We start from the raw sequence: 15554 nt of genomic DNA on the forward strand, positions 1-15554 counted from the left end.
CAGGCTCACAGTGTCTTATGTGGTCCTTCAATTCCAGCCTTATGTCGGGTCTCAGGAAGTTCATCTAGCTGTACTTCAGTTAAAAACTTAGACCCTAAATCCCTGAAGCCATGGCCCGTGTACATCTTTTCATTATTTTATGCAGGGTGGTCACAGTGGCTGAGTACACGGTTGGTGATCAGTGAATGCTTTTGCTCCAGCAGTCCTGAAAGGTTAGCAACACCAAGGGCAGTTGTTTAAATGAATTGTCAGAGCTCTGCTTCAGCTGTACAACATGTTTATCATGAATTCATGCTTGTTGCAAAAAAATCAGGTTTCCGAACGACTCTAAGATACAAGTGGTCAGATGTCACAGTGATCTTTATTTCCTAATGGAATATTAGAAGTTTCATTGCCTGAGGGATTGACATCAATGTCCAAGGTAATTGCCAGTTGTTTTGACATTAGGTTTTAAACCCTTTTGGAGGAGAAGATAAGCAGCTCTCTGAAACCACAAGCCGCTATTTAAAAAAAATACAATTATTTTCTGAAATGGAGTTTTTATGACCACTTAAGCTCTAAGAATTGTTTAAAGTTATATAAAAAGACACCATAATATCACTATTTTAAATTAGTCTTCAACTGGGCCTCTTTGTAAGGAAACAGACTTTATTAGGCCAGTAACCTTTCCCCTCTTCTTTATCTTTTGTTTTGACTACATTTGGCCTAGCAGAAGTCACTCCAAAGTCAAGTACATCATTTGATCCCTGAACTAATGAGGCCAGGATGAGTGTTAAATTTCCTGGGCCAATTTCAGGGTGACCAAGGGCCCACCTAACTGATCATTCTTTGTCAGTATGTTCCATGTGACATGTATCCTTGAGACGTGGGCCAAGTGAATATAACTAGATTGATATAAACCCATCTCAACTACTAAAGAACTAATATTAGCAATATTAGCAATTAATAGTTATAGTAAGAACTAATATATTTTGAGTGCCTACTATGAGACAAACTCTGTGCTAAGCATTTTACATATAATCCTCACAATAGTCCTATAACATAAGCAATTCCATTTTATAGAAGAAAAAATTAGGCGCACAGAGGCTGGGTGACTTCCCTAGGATCAGATTGTTATTAAATGACAGACATCAGATTTGAAACCAGGCTTGTCTAACGTCAAACCCATCCTCTTTCCTTTATGCCAGGTTGCCCCCAGTAGTACCATCCGTATTGTAATTTATAATTGACAAAAGGCTTTTTCATTTATTTTCAGTCTCAATGAATCTGAGCATCACTCATTAGGGACGTGATCTTTGTCATTGCCTAATGACACAGTTCGGAAGCTCATTCAGAATCCATGCAGCTGGGAAAAGACTGAGCTGGACCTGGAACCCGGGTGTTCTGACTTTTCATCCTGTGCTATTTCCATTATATCAGAGATACCGAAGGTTTCAGGGCCAGTGAGTGTCCAGTTGCCACCACTGACCTTTACCTTGGAGGTGGAACTTGCACTAAGAATCAGAAGACTTATCCCAGCTTATCAAGAGTTTATCAGATTCGCTGCTTGAGGCGTTCGTTCGACAAACTCTACCTTCCAGGAGTTTATACAAATGCAGCAGACCTAAGCACACTTATAAAGCAAGTTCTTGGAAATGAGTAGGCAATTCATATATGTTAACCCAGTGATAAATAAATGAGTAAACATATACATAGTTAAAAAAATGATTAAGCACAAAAAGAGCTCAAAGCTGAAAAGTTGGATCCCCTCTAAACTATAGTCATTTCTAAGATAGGTAAAACTGTTATTTATACTTAGCATGAGAGAAAGATCTGCAAGACTGTAGTATAGTTAGAAGATAGCTGAAAGATACTGAGTGGGCCGGAGAAAAATTATTGGTTCTTAGGTCGTGACTTTTACTAAAGTGAGCTGTTCTAGGGCAAGGATCCAGTTTTATTTTTAATGTCTTCTTACCACCCCACCTCCATTGCCTAACAGTGTATAGAAACAGGGTTCTTAACCAAGCGTTCATGGATGGGCTTGACACCATTTGTGTACTTCCTGATATTAAAAACAGAATAAAAGATACATGTACATTTCTCTGGAGAGTCCTTAGATTTCATTGGGTCCTTAAAATGCGTGACTCTGCAAAACATACTAGCCTACAGTGACTCTTCATCCTGGCTGCATGTAAAAGTCATCTGTGCAGCTCTTGAAAATTATGGATGACCTTTCACTGGTACTATTGAATCAGAATGTCCTGGGAAGGGGAGATGGGGGATGGAGATTCACAAAATACTCTAAAGTGTATTATAGTGCACTAACTGTTGAACACTAGTGACCTAGAACATAGTATTGTCATATTATTTGACTCAGGAGGGAAAAGAGAAGGTGCAGATCATGTGTGTGTTTCTTGGGGAGGGGGTGGTGTTTGTGGAGAAGGAGGAAACAAAGAAATGATTTGCTTACTTTCAAATTTATTGTTTTTTATCTTTTACTTTCTATTTATTTAGTTAGTGAGTTAGTTGCTCTGGGTCTTAGTTGCAGCACATATGCTCCTTAGTTGAGGGTGGCTGGCTTCTTAGTTGCAGCTCGCCAGCTCCTTAGTTGTGGCAGGTGGGCTCCCCAGTTGTGACTCACCGGCTCCTTAGTTGTGGCATGGGAACTCTTAGTTGCAGCATGCACGTGGGATCTAGTTCCCTGACCAGGGATCGAACCTGGGCCCCTGCATTGGGAGCTCAGAGTCTCAACCACTGTGCCACCAGGCAAGTCCCTGTCTTCTACTTTCTGTTAGTAGCTTTTGGTCTAATTATGCCAATGCTTTTCTTATAAACTGCTTTAGGTCTTCTCTGAAAGTAGGTCATGGCGTACTGTTGTGTTTTATATTCTTTACTGTTGTTTTGGTGACAAGCAAGAGGAATAGATTTTGATTAGTTAAGCCAAAAGTGCGGGGATTAGAATGATTAGGAATGCTTATAGAATTGAAGATAAGCTGAAGGTCTAGCTTCTGGAGAGTCCAATACATGGGCAGTTCCTTGAGCCTCTGAGCTCAGTTTCCAAGACCTCCAGACTCTGTGTTTCTCTAATCAAGGTTGAAAATGCAGGAAAGGCTCAGATTAGTTCAGATGTCTGCCAACCATGGCCAAGAGGTGGGTACAGCCATTGGGAGCCCACCTCTGTGTATTGGGATAATCCAAGAAAAGGAGGATTTTCAGAAGCATAGCCGTCATATCAATTGATATCTACTCTATTCATCAATAAATTCTGGTTTAGTCAAGTCCATGACCAATTTTCAAGAAATAAAACTTCATGGAAAATAGAAAAGTCGCAGCTTCAGAAAAGGAAGTTCACTAGCGGATCGCATTTATTGGTTGGGTTAGTTGTGGCTCAAATGGGAACACAATTATCAAGTTACTGTAGTTTTCTGGTCTTCACTCTCACACAACTGGTAATGGATCCATTGTAAGAACTATATAACTGGCTAAAGCAGGGATGAGCTGGTGGCTAGCAGGCCATAGAATGGGAAGGGCCAGTAGAGCCGGGCTTCTCACTTTTGGAACTATTGACATTTGAGTCTGGATAATTCTTTGCTGTGAGGGTATGTGTTCGTCAGAGGTGTCCTGTGCACTGTGCGATGTTTTGTGGCATCCCTGGCTTCTGCCCAATAGACGCCAGTCATGACAAACAAAAACGTCTCCAGACACGGCCAAGTGTACCCTGCAGAGCAGAATGGTTACCGGTTGAGAATGATCCTGGGGATGATTGGAGAGGGACTGGTTCAATTTGCAAGTGGTTATTGAGCTCCTAGTGTATGCATTGTGTTAGCCACTGGGGTTATAGAGGTTGAGACACACCCCCTCCCTTGGAACAGTTTACGCAGTAATGGCGGAAGAAGACGCAAGTGACACTGTTTGTGTTTCTTTTGTATCATCAGCACCCAGAGTATTTCTAAGAACATATCACCTGCTCAAATGGATACTGAAAGAATGAATGAAAGTATATCCTCTACTAGCTGTTTGACCTAGGACAAGTTCAGTTATCTCAGAGAATCTGTGTCTTCATTCCTAAAATAGGTGAAATACTACAGAATTGTAGTGAGGTTTAAATAAAATAACACGCTTGGCACATGGTAGGCATTCAATAAATAATTATTGTTAGATGAAAGTGTAAAATGCTGATTGGGATCTTTTCCTTTTTCCCTGGAGTTGTTGATATTCATCCACAGATGAACAGTGAGGCACACAGTGCTACACATTCTGAATTTAGGGAAGGCCTGACAGCCCCCTTACTGCAGCTCTTATACAGAGAGGCCATCCCAGCAGCCCCTCACCCCTTGACTATAAAAAAAGCTGGAGATGGGGAGAAGAGATTGTTCTTTGGAGAAAGCTGAATTGTCTCCGCTCTCGAGTAGAGTTCACTAAGTGCTAACCCTCTGCACTCAGAAGTGTCTAAGAAATTCATCCCATAAGTAAGGGATGGGCGATGCTACCCCATTTACAAGTTGCTGTGTGTGATGTTGCAGGGGTATAGAGAAAGGTGTGGAAGAGAGAGAATGGACTTGAGAGATGGAGAGTTCAGGAAGGGGGGCGGTGGTATCTGCAACATCCAGTACAGTGAGAAGCCCTGACGCCGGTAAGGCTGGCTAGCTTGCTGGGAACCCTCTGGCTGTCCAGAGGTGTAGGTGGCTGGGAGTGGACTTGCATGGGGGCAGAGGGCCAAACCATATTTAGGGGCCGTGGGGTAAAGGAGGAAGCCAGGTTATACGAGTGTCTCCCACAGGGAGGGACCCTCAAGGGTTCTCTGTAGGAATAACAAATATACCCACAAGAAAGAGCCAGCACCTGGAAACTGGGTGCATGGAGACACCTACATGCTGCTCAGTGGAACAGGTAGCAGAAAGGAGACACAGAACTCTTTACCATGGACATGTGGATGGTCCAGTTATATGAATAAGGATTTACAGCCACAATGGAACCAAATAAAGGCTGACCAATGAAAAGTAGTGGGGCTCCTGGTCTAAGGATCTTTAAATTCCCTCTAACCAGGGTCAGGATTGGTCTCCACGTCTAGGGCAAGGCTGAGTCCAAAGTGGGTGAGGACTGTAGGGCTGCCGGGCAGCAGGGTGGACAGGTCGCTCCCCGTCCGCAGACGTTCTGTGCTTGCACTGCATGCTGGCTGGTCTTGAACAGAAACCCTGGACAAGAAAAAGGCTCTCACCTCACCTTCTAGCAATAGCACCAGAGGGAGCCTTCATTTCCAAAGGTAATTGCCGCAAACATGTTACACAATATCATTTATTACTTGGTAGGATCGAGTGTTGAAAGTACATTTCACATGGTACTGAAGTTGTTTCCCAGGACTAAAATAAACGGTTATCTGACTCATAGGTTCATCCCACATTAGATGTATTACACACACAGCTGTCAAAATAAATAACTTACTTGGGATGTGTCAGAGCTCACAACAAGCTGATGAGAAATGTGTAGGGTTGTGGAAAGGAAATCAGAGAGGCTGAGTGAGTAAGGGGAAAATAATGGTCCGTGTCACCAAAGGGACAGCCCAGCAACAGAGATGAAAGCCTGGTGAGATTTTAAAATGCCCACATTCCCATTCCTGCAGGTTTCAGTGAACAAATAGGGCCACACGTGGTCACACCAAAAATATCAGTTTGAAATGAATTCCCAGCGGCAGTGATGTCTCATGAAGCTGGGTTTGTAATTTACAAAGATGACAGCCAAAGCTATAAAAATAAAATGGGGGTTTTCAATCAGGCAGCATGAGAGAAGTGGGGGGGAATCATGTACTAGCTAGGAAAATACATTTTTATCAGGCAACAGGTGTCATTAAAAATAATAATAATAAGATTGGACAGCCTGCTCTGAACAGTAAGAGTAGCAGACGTGGATTTGCAGTCTTCCTTGCTGAATGGAAAATTAATTTTTAAGGAAGATTTAGGGAATATTCAGAGTAACTTCCAAGTAGAAATGGTGAACTTAGGGAGGCATGGCAAAACTAAATGATGACGGTGGTGATGATGATGGTGCTAAAAGAAGAGGAAGGGCAGAAGGGTGAGGATGAAGAGGACGAAAAGAAAGAAATCTTGCCCAGGCCATCTATCTAAAGAAAGAGTGAAACGGGACGTGTACAAGGTATGCACAAAATAGTAAGCTCAACTGGGCTTCCCTGGTGGCGCAGTGGTTGAGAGTCCGCCTGCCGATGCAGAGGACGCGGGTTCGTGCCCCGGTCCGGGAAGATCCCACGTGCCGCGGAGCGGCTGGGCCCGTGAGCCATGGCCAGCCTGCGCGTCCGGAGCCTGTGCTCCGCAACGGGAGAGGCCACAACAGTGAGAGGCCCGTGTACCGCAAAAAAAAAAAAAAAAAAAAAAAAAAAAGTAAGCTCAATTAAAGAAGGTGATAAGGATGGAGAAGATGGACATGAGTAAATGTTCCAGGCTTGGCAATGTCCTTTCCGTGTCAGCAGTCTTCCATCTCCTGTGTCCTCATTGTTGGATGATATCACGTAATAAAATGCCCTGAGTGGCACTAGCAGTTTGCAGCTGTCACTGGTGTGTGCCTGAAGAGCTCCAGTTTGATGGAGCATCACTCAAGCCAGTGGCCACATGGAGCGCCCCGTTCTGTCCATGTTTGGGCTGATGAGGCCTGAGAATTCATTGAGCTCGGGCAATTGGTGTAGGCCTTTGAGGCCTGGGTCCCCTTCCGGAACCTGCAGCTTTTCCATCTCTCAGCCAGACCAATCCCAGTTTTGGCAATTTTGTGATTCAGCTGTCAGAATCTTTGCTTCACCAAAGGTAGAGGAAGAAGACAATTCCTGGAAAAGAAAGCTAAAGGAAAGCTAATGAGCCCATGTTAGGGTGTGTTTTTTCACCTCCAATAATACAGTTTGTATGAGCACTGCTATTACAATAAAATTAACAATAAATGGAATCGAAGGAGTGAGGAAAGAATCATGGGTTTTGTGGGCAGACGACTGTGGATTCCATCCTTCCCTATTTAGGGCAAATTGCTTAGTCTCGCGAAGCCTGTGTCCTACTGAAGAACACTATGTGTTTTGAAGTTACGAAGATTAAATTAATAACCACCTTTACTGAGTACTTTCTAAATTAAAAATTACCTTTACTTAGAGCCTCCTACGTGTCAGGACTTGTGTTAAATTAGCTATAGTATTTCAGTTAAACTTTACCATAACTCTGAGAGATGGGAACCATAATTCCCCCGATTTTTCAGATAGAGAGGCTAAGGGAGAAGGACCTTGTGGGAGGTCACAGAGCTAGTAAGTAGTGGAACTGGGATTTGAACTAGCTGTGGCCTCAGACTCTGTGCTCTTAACATCCACGTAAAAATGCCCAGTTCGCCACTGAAACACAGTGAGTACTTAATAAATGGCACTTCTATTATTACTGCAACTACCTTAAATCCATTCTGGGACAAATAGGATGTAAATAAAATAAAAGAACTATTATTGTTGCTCGGTGTCTCTTTGATCAAATTAAGTGTCAACTGTCCTTCCAGCTCTCATAGACATTTTGCCCAGAGAATTGTGAAGACTTCCACTTTACAGGGAAATGAATCAAGTGAACAAAATCAAATGGTAGGAATGATAGGAAAGCTTCTCTTATCTAAAAAGGCGTAGAGAAATATGGAGCTTTGGCTGCCACTCCAACTTGAGGTTCCTTGAGAAGGCTGGTCGTTCTGCTGTGGTATTAGAACATCTGTAAGGCCAGGCACTACTGGAGAAATGAAGTACTTGATTAGGTTTGCCAAGGACTCTCTTTAACAAACTCAACAGTATTTGTTATGAAAGTTCACATAATATCACACTTAATCCCAAATTAAAAACTTCTGTTTATTCACAAAATTGAAACGTACAAGATTTAAGAGAGAACATTGAGTTGCCTGCTGCAGTCCAAGTTTTCCGGGACTCGATTTACTTAGATATTTGTTTCCTTCTGCAGTTGTTCTTTTTGGTATAAGAAATCATAAACACGTTTAAAGGAGATAATTTATCATAAAAAGCTCCTATTAAAAATTGTGTGCTTGGGCTTCCCTGGTGGCGCAGTGGTTGGGAGTCCGCCTGCTGATGCAGGGGACACGGGTTCGTTCCCCGGTCCGGGAGGATCCCACGTGCCGCGGAGCGGCTGGGCCCGTGAGCCATGGCCGCTGAGCCTGCGCGTCCGGAGCCTGTGCTCCGCAACGGGAGAGGCCACAGCAGTGAGAGGCCCGCGTACCAAAAAAAAAAACAAAAAAAAAATTGTGTGCTTAATTTACTAATTAGGTGGATAGGAATGACTGAGGTCTGGCAAAAAAAAATAAAAAAGTGTTTTTCTTTTTCTTCTTTTCAAATAACGGTGGAAACATAGGCCAGGTGATTAGCAGTCTGTTTTTAGGATTTGACAGGTCAGTTTTATTCCTAGGAAGAAAAAAGGCTTAATCTATTTGTAGAACTTGATCCTAGCCCAGAGCCATTTGTCACTGCAGGTTAAAAACCTCTGTGTTAACTTCCTACTTTAAACAGCCTGGACTAATCCCTCTGGAAATCCAATCTTTCCACCTCATCACCAGATGGCACCAAACATCTTTGTGGGGGAGGGGAGAGAGGTGAATGGGAATGTTTACTTTCTGGTGTTTCAGCTAAAAAAATAAATCTACTTAAAACGCTAAATGCTGAGGGAATAAAATGTACAGAGAAGTTGAATCAATTTCCACGTTAAGCAGCGTTCCTCGTCCCTACCCTAGATCAATTTCATAGTTTCTAGAAGATGGAATCTGATAATCCTAGGAAAACAGAGTCTTTCTAGAGTCATTTTTTATTGTGGTAAAATTTACATAACATAAAACTGATTATTTTAACCATTTTAAGTGTACGATTCAGGGGGTGTATACAATCTGTGGTAGTGTTTATATCTACAGTGTTGTACAACCATCATCTCCATTTCCAGGACAATTTCATTCTCTCAAACAGAAACTTTGTACCCATATAGAGTCATTACTAAGTGAAGTAAGTCAGACAGAGAAAGACAAATATCATACGATATTGCTTATACGTGGAATTAAAAAAATGATATAAATGAACTTACAAAACAGAGCAGACTTACAGACTTAAAAAACAAACTTATGGGGAATTCCCTCGGGATCCAATGGTTAGGACTCCGTGCTTTCACTGCCAAGGGCCCGGGTTCAATCCTTGGTTGGGGAACTAAGATCCCACAAGCTGTGTGGCTCGGCCAAAAAAAAAAAGAAAAAGAAAAAGAAAAACTTATGGGAAAGGTCTGGGGGGAGGGATAAATTGGTAGTTTGGGATTGACATATACACACTACTATATTTAAAATAGGTGAACAACAAGGACCTACTGTATAGCACAGGGAACTCTGCTCAGACCTAATTGGGGGAAGAATTTGAAGAAGAACAGATATATATACACATATGCATGTAGAACTGAAACTTTGCTGTACACCTGAAACAAACACAACATTGTAAATCAACTTTGGTCCAATATAAAATAAAAATTAAAAAATTACAAAAGTAAAAAAAAATCTTATTTTATTGAAATAATAATAAACTTCCTCCAAGCCTCATTCTCATTTCCCCTTATGTCCACACTGACTTTACCACACCATATCCAGCATGTACATACTGAGAACAGTTTTAAATCTTAAAATTTTGGTTATAAAGTAGCTGATGGCCGTCAAACTCATCAAAACGAGTCTATCTATAAATTTCCTCCCTTCCTATGGCACATCCAATAAAATACGTTGATCATGTGTTCATTCAACAAACACCCCTGTGCTCCTTCTGTGTGTACCATAATTATTGTCACTTTAGTCATAACGATGTATAAGATTTTTTCTGTCCAGCAGCTGACATGGTAGAGCAGACTTTTACACAAATAACTATATAATAGGAAGACAGCTGTGCAGCTTATTAATTTACTGAATGCCAGATAACTGTGCTTGATACACAAAACATGTGGCTTGAGTCCTCACAAGAGTGACCAGGGAGATGTAGGAGATGGCGTTTCATCTGGGCAATGTTCAAGAGACAGAAACAGAAGTAAGCCTTAGAAAAATTAAAGGAGAATGGATTGGAACAGGGAGACCAATTAGAAAGCTATTGCCACAGTTCTTGCAAAAGATAATATAGAAACTTGCAAAGATAATACAGAGAGGTCCTGTGTATCCTCACCCAGTTTCCTCCAATGATTACACCTTATGTAACTATAATATAATATCAAAAGCAGGAGATTGGTATTGATATTGGAACAATGCATGTGTGTGTGTGTAGTTCTTCCCCCACCCCCAGCTTCGTTCAGATATAATTGACATGTAACATTTTGTAAATTTAAGGTGTTCAAGGTGATGATTTGATATATGTCTATGTTGTGAATGACTACCACGATAAGGTTAGTTAGCACATCAATCACCTCACATAGTTACTATGTGTGTGTGTGTGTGTATGTGTGTGTGTGTGTGATGAGAACATCGAAGAACTCCTCTCTTTGCAACTTCCAAGTATACAATACAGTATTGTTAACTAGAGCCTCCATGCATTAGATCTCCAGAACGTACTCCTTGTAACTGGAAGTTTGCATCCTTTGACCAACATCTTCCCATTTCTCCCAGCCTCCATCCCTTGGCAACCACCAGTGTACTCTCTGTTTCCACACGTTTTTCTAGAGTCCACGTATAAGTGATATCCCGCGGCGTTTGTCATTCTCTGTCTGCCTTATTTCGCTTAACGTAATGCCCTCAAGGTTCATCCATGTGTTGCAGATGGTAGGATTTCCTTCTGTATCATAGCTGAGTAATATTCCATTGTGTGTGTGTATGTATGTGTGTGTGTGTGTGTGTATATATATATATATATATATATATATGTGTTTACTCATTCATCCATTGACAGACATTTTGGTTGTTTCTTTATCATGGCTATTGTGAATAATGCTCCAGTCAACATGGGGGTGCAGATATCTCTTTGAGAGAGTGATTTCATTTCCTTTGGATACGTACCCAGAAGTGGGATTACTGGATCTTATGGTAGTTCTATTTTTAGTCTTTTTGAGGAATCTCCATCCTTTTCCCATAGTGGCTGCACCAATTTATATTCCCACCAACAGCATACAAGTGTTCCCTTTTCTCCACATCCTTGCCAGCTCTTGTTATTTCTTGTGTTTTTGATATGTGTATCATATCAGATAGTTCTTTGCCATTTTATCATATGTGTAAATTTGTGTAACCACCACTGCTATCAAGATTCAGACCAGTTTGAGTGAAGTCCTTGAAGTCCTTTACACTCCTCTGTTCATAATATAATTACCTTACATATTTATAATGTATATGTAGATATGTTGAGAATGAAATCACACATGTTAAACTTTTGACTTCAACTCTCAAATGTAATTTAGAAAACCCAAGAAGAGAAGAATGTATTGTATTTACCCATATTTTTGTTTCTTCCTTCCTGAATTTCCAAAATTCCTTCTTTAATCACTTTCTTTCTTTTTCAGGATCTCCCTTATATAGGATGTCGGCTGGTGACAAATTCTCTTAGCTTTCCTTCATCTGAAAATGTCTTTATTTCCCCTTTATTCCTGAAAGGTAATTTTGCTGAATACAGAATTTAAAGTTGACAGTTCTTTTCTTTTAAGCATATGAAAAATGTGTTGCTTCCTCTGGCCTCCATTGTTTCTGATGAGAAATCCATAGTATTTGAATTGTCTTAATCCTCTACATAAGTTGTCTTCTCCCTTTTGCTGATCTCAAGATTTTTTTTCTTTGTTTTTCTGAGGTTGATTATAATCATCTTGGAATGGATTTCTTTGGGTTGATTCTGTTCGAGGATCACCCTGCTTCTTGGATCTGTGGGTGTATGTCTTTTGGCAAATTTGGGATTAATTTTTCAGCTCCATCCTCTTTCTCCTATCCTGGGACTGCAATGACACAAATGTTAGATCTTTTGCTGTAGTTCCACAGGTCCTTCAGGACTGGTTCTTTTTTTTTGGCCATGTGGCTTGTGGGATCTTAGTTCCCTGACCAGGGGTTGAACCTGGGACGCCGACAGTGAGGCAGTGAGAGCACAGAGTCCTAACCACTGGACCACCGGGGAATTCCCTCATTTTTATTCAGTCTGTGTTCTCTCTGTTCTCCAGATTGGATCATTTCTGTTGTTCTGTCTTCAGGGTCACTGGTTTTTGTCTTCTGTCTATTCTGCTACTGAACTCATCCATTGAGTTTTCTATTTTGTCTCTTGTATTGTTCTAAAGTGTTCATTTGGTTCTTCTTTAATATTTTCTATTTCTTTGCTGAAACTTTCTGTTTTTCAGTTTATTTCAAGGATGATTGTAATTGCTTATAGAAACATTTTTATGATGATTACTTTAAAATTCTTGTTGGATAATCTTTACAATTTTACATCAACACAATAATTGTGTTGGTGTTGGCATCTGTTGATTGTCTTTTCTTGTCCAAGTTTAGATTATCCTGGTTCTTGGTGTGATGATTGAGTTTCAGTTGTACCCTGGACATCTTGAATATTTTGACAGGAAATCTGATGTTACTTAAGTCTTCTATTTTAGCAGGCCTCCTTTGATACAAGACCAGCAGGTGAAGGGGGGGTCTTGCCTGTTACCACCAGGTGGAAGTGGACATCTAGGTTTCCCACCGGGCCTCCATTGACCACTGTGTCATTCCTTGGGTCCCAAGGTTTCTTAACTGGTCCACCTTCTTCTCCCCACCTTTCAACATCTAGTTATGTTTTCTTTCTATATAATGTGCAGGATTTTCAGCTGAACATAATGGGAGGAATAAGGAGAGTGTATTATGCTATCTTGGTCTTGAACAGGTAGTGCTAGAGTCATTTTATTCCATTTTGTTATGTAGTTAGTGAGGCACAGGATCCAAGTACAAACTATAGCAATTATGATGTTTTTGGGCAAAAATTTGGAGTGTTTGTAGACCTCACCAGCTTATTAACTTCTTTCTGAATTGTACACTTTGGGAGGAAACCAGCACCCATTTGTCAATAACTGTTTCTATCATATCAAGTACTGGTAGGCTTTTTGATTTTGTAAAAAAAATTTAAGAAAGGAATTTATTTTTTTTTCTTGAAAGTATCAACTGATTTTTTTCTTAGAAAATATTTGAGTCTCTTTAAACACACCTGAAGACTTCAGATTATATCCTCATTCTAAGCTTTCTGCTCTTGACAAGGCAGAGTCACGGTCTAAAGTGACACACTGTCATTGAATTTTAAATAAAGGTGCCATGGAAGAGGATGGGAAGCATAGCCTGTGGTGTGTTCTGTTCTTCCACTTGACTAGAATAAAACTGCTGAGTTACAGGCTTTAACTATCATGTCACAGGGAAAAGCAGTCAGGGTTTATTACACTTGCTAATTACAGACCAAGCTCAACAGGAAAACTTAATTGCCCCCAGAAATCCAGAGAAACTTCAGCCTTTACCTTAAGATGGAAATATCGACACTGTGGCTGCAAAGTTAGCAAATAGATTTAAGAGCCTTTAGTTTTAAAATTACTGTGATTCCCAGCCTCAGTGATACTGTGCAGGAGTCAGAAAAGTTTTGCTGTAAAGGGGCCATATGATAAATATTTTAGTCTTTGTGGGCTGAACAGTTTGTTGCAACTTTTCAACTCCTACACTGTAGCATGAGAGAAGCCACAGGCGATGCATAAACTAATAAGTGTGCCTGTGTTCCAATAAAACTTTATTTACAAAGGCTAGACAGCAGGCCACATATAGCCAGTGGACTATAGTTTGCTGACTCCTGGTATACATACCGTGTGCTAGGGTACTTTACTGAAGTGCCAATTTGTATTTTTCTCCCTGTAGATTCTCATTTTTTCATTACTCGTGTGTAGATGGGTCCCTTCATACTTCCTTGACTTGGGGTTTTTGAAGGAGCAGAAGTTAGAAGTCGCCTCAAATCAACTTTTCTTTCTACCTATATTGAAATCGAAGACAGAGGTTACAAACTGACATCTAGAAGCTGAATATGGCCAGTAACGTATTTTGTTTGACCCAAATGTGGTTTTGAAGGCATTTGAGTTAGCAGCTAGCATTTCACTATCAGGATATTTCACACAAAAATTGAGATTTCTGACTTTCCTAGAAAACCTGGCGTGGCTGGTGAAATATCCCTCATGGCAACAACTGGCTAGAGCAGAAGAGCAACTACCCCTTTGGACAGGTTGCCCCCGTCCCTCCCACTCCCTGTGGTCTTCAGAAATGAAGTCCAGTGTTAGTTGCCATTTATCTTTTTTGTTTGTTTGTTTTATTTTTTTATGGTGAAGCATTATCTCTTTATTCTAGTGTTTATACCAGTGTCTATACTTATGGGTATAAATCTTTGGATTCCTTTTTTCTCATCTGCCATCCCTGGCCTGAAGCCATTGTAAAAATGATGCTAGGTGTCCCAGATGAGACTGGAAGAAGAAAACCACTTTAGAAGGAAAGGAGAATGGTGAGGTTTCTCTAAACTGGGCAAGTGTTAAGATGACAGCGGGACCTCAGAGAAATAGGGCCAGTATTCTGCTCTGTGGGTCTGGTGGTTTTTAAAACAAATCCTTTGAAAAGTGCAAACCCTTTGACACTCTTCACTTGAAACTGGGCTGGCATTTGTGAGCGCCTCGAGGAGCAGAATGTGACGGAGGTGAACCCGGGTGACTTCTAAGGCAGGAAACCAGGCCGCTTCTGCTGGTTTCTCTTGGGATATCTCCTTTGGGAGCCTTTACCAGCCATGTTAGAAGCCTGACTACTGTGAAGAGGCCATGTGGAAAGATCGTGTAGCGAGACCACAGAGAGGAGAGATGCCTGAGAAACTCCAGCTGTTCTGCCTCCCAGCTTTTTGAACAGGCCCAATCCGGATCCCAGATACGTAAGTAAGAAGCCTTCAGGATGACGCCAGCCCGCCACTATCTGATGCAACTTCCTGAAAAACTCTGAGTAAGAACCGCCTAGCTGAGCCCGTTTCCTCCCCAGAGCAAGATAAATGATTGACATTGCTTTAAACCACTGTGTGGGGGCAGTTTTTAATGCAATAACAGTAACCAGAAGAGTGGAAATGCCGGAAAGGAATGGAAAAACCACAAAGGGACAGCTGCACAGTGTGACGTGTCTTTCTTGCTCTGGCAGAGCATCCTGTAAACAGTAAGCAGGTGGCCTTCAAGAGGCTTCTGTGGGCTTGGCTGGAGGACACAGATGGTGCCAACTGGAGGTTGGGACAGAACACTAGTGGTCCCATTTTCCTAGCATTACCCTATGCTGGGGCAACTTTTGGAAGGAGAGCCAGAAGGAAAAGGGGAAGAGGAGAGGACTCTAACTTCTGAGCTTGAATTTCTTGCCAGTGCAGGGGATGGTATCTTGAAGTCATTATTTATTCGACTTAAAGACAATTTAAAAAGCAGTGTTTCTTAAACATTCTAATTTGAGGACCGTGATTCAAATTAATATAAAAAAAGGAAGCCCTTGATTTGCCCAGTATCTGAAACACCACCTCTTTTTCTGCCCTTAGCCAATTATAAGTTTGCAGATGCACTGGCTGC

The sequence above is a fragment of the Monodon monoceros genome, unplaced genomic scaffold (genome assembly GCF_005190385.1).
Source record: "Monodon monoceros isolate NGI ecotype Baffin Bay Population unplaced genomic scaffold, NGI_Narwhal_1 Super_Scaffold_4, whole genome shotgun sequence".
Classification (NCBI taxonomy): Eukaryota; Metazoa; Chordata; class Mammalia; order Artiodactyla; family Monodontidae; genus Monodon; species Monodon monoceros.